Consider the following 2,500-nt stretch of genomic DNA (forward strand, 5'->3'; position numbering starts at 1 on the left):
CTTCGCGGGCGCAAAATGTCGCCGATTTCTGGTAATGGCACTCGTTTACTGATTAAGCCTAAGCGCCCGTTTCAGTGATCAGGCCTAAGCACTCTCGTAAAATTTTAGCTTTCACGTTACGGTTCGGTTAACTACACTTTCCATGAGATCGTATGAAGAAGAAAGCACTCGTTTACTGATTAAGCCTAAGCGCAATCGTCTGAAGAAGAAAGCACTCCTTTACTGATTAAGCTTAAGCGCTCGCTTCAGTGATTAGGCCTAAGCATTCTCGTAAAATTTTAGCTTTCATTTTGCGGTTCGGTTAACTACACTTTTCATGAGATCGTGTGAAGGAGAAAGTACTCGTTTACTGATTAAGCTTAAGTGCTCGCTTCAGTGGTTAGGCCTAAGCACTCTCGTAAAATGTTAGCCGCTAACATTTTACGAGAATGCTTAGGCCTAACCAGTTTCATTTTGCGGTGGCAGTGCGTCTTACTGGTTGCCCTTTAACAGTTTTCATTCAACGACTTAACCTCGTCCCCAGGGTCTCCCTTCTTCCCTCCCAAGGAAGGGAAGAAGAGAGACCCTAGGGACGAGGTTGTCATCGACTACGGGACTGCGAACCGCGGTGGCAGTTCATTTTAGTGCTTGCCCTTTAACATTTTGCATTCATCGACTACGGGACTGCGGACCGCGGTGGCAGTTCGCTTTAACATTTTGCATTCAACGACTACGGGACTGCGGACCGTGGTGGCAGCTTTTTTAGGTAGGACATTTGGTGGGCCGGGTATTCTGCAATTGCTCCGTGATGTTTTGGTTCACACGAATGATGTGTCACAATGTGTATATTCCATTGCTTATAAGGCAACCAAATGATGTAGAGGAAAGTCCCGGCCCTACAATATTTGATAACATTAACCCAATGAGAACAGTATCTGCCGACTACAGTCAAGGAAATGAGGCCCTCTTCGGTGAAAATGCTGGTAACAATGTGTACCAATGTCTCTTACTGCTATTATTTACCATCAAATAGAACATATAAATGTATGGACCTCTGCCACTTTATATAATATTTTGACCATTGGAAATAATCTATACATTTCAATAAGATATTTGGTACAGGCAAATGACCTTTTGCCGTTAACTGATGTTCCATGTATCGTTTCACTTTACAACAAAGTTTATACATTACAATACAGTGAGTCATTAGCTGGAAGTTTGTTCATGACATTAAATAATGGCCCATACATGTCTCTTCAAAATTCACTGATAGAAGTATTTTCAACGTCGAGACTAAACTACAATTGTTGTTTGTTAAGGCTGGTTTCCATATGATCGCAGGCGATCGCAGAAAGTTCTGCTCCCGGGGGGGGGGGGGGGGGGCACTCCCATATGAAACAGACGGGGATGCTCGTCGTCTCGCTTACGGTAGTCTGGGAGCAAATGTCATAAAATAAGGTCCCGTGTGAAGTTCGTGCTGAAAGCAAGCACCTAGTGTAAAAGTGTTCATTAGGTCGTACTAAACATGAAAAGTTTTGGAGCTTTAAGGGGGGTTAAATTCTGACCCATGAAATCCAGCGTGAAAACAAGGCTAAAACACATAATTCCTCATAACTTTGTAAATAACAGACGAAAATACACCAAACGTGCTCACATGATTGGGCATGATCCTCCCTGTTGATTTATGCTAATTTACATAGGTCACGTGACCTTACACATGAAAGCGAGGCTGAAACACATAATTTGCTATAAATTTGTCAAAAAAAAATCCTTATCATGCCAAACTTGCTCACCTTAGTCAGTTAGACATCTTGCATCGATTGGTGCCACTTTGTAGTGTCACGTGACCCCATACATGGAAACGAGGCTGGATTGCAAAACACGCCAAAGGAAAACGAGTGCTAAGGTCATCAAAGTCAAAGCTAAAGACACGATCATCGAGTTTACAGGAGGACAGAAATCTGTTTGCTCGTTTGGCGATGGTGTGCAAGAGCCGCCCAGAAACTGACATCCAAGAGGTTGTTGGCTTATGTGAGTTCACTGTTGTCCCAAGATCTTTGTTTGCACGAGATGGTACCATGCTGCATTGTTCTTGCAAGAGTGCCCTTATGCATATCCTAGAGAAGGCAGGTGGCCCTAGTACTAATACACAAGAAATCACCGCAGGATTCAAAGTCGCGATTGTCCAATCACATGACAAGCCAGAGTGGATCAAGAACTGTAGAGACTTGGCTGAACATTTCACGAATCGCTTGCTTGTAAAGTATAATGATTTACAAGAGCTCCACACAATCTTCGACAGATATGATGTACCATCCTCACTGAAATCAGCAACACGAGTCAAACGACAAGGTGGCCATGCTCCCATTTATTATTGCATCACTGATTCTACCCACATCACCAAGGTGCCGATGAAGAAGCTTCTTGCTCATTCAAAGACCAAGGGCGAACTTACTACGTTTCTCGCAAAGAATGTGAAGGATAATGCTGATGGGAGACAAGTCGTTGTGGCATGGGGAAC

This window comes from Montipora capricornis, chromosome 8 (genome assembly GCF_036669925.1).
Source record: "Montipora capricornis isolate CH-2021 chromosome 8, ASM3666992v2, whole genome shotgun sequence".
In the NCBI taxonomy this organism is placed as follows: domain Eukaryota; kingdom Metazoa; phylum Cnidaria; class Anthozoa; order Scleractinia; family Acroporidae; genus Montipora; species Montipora capricornis.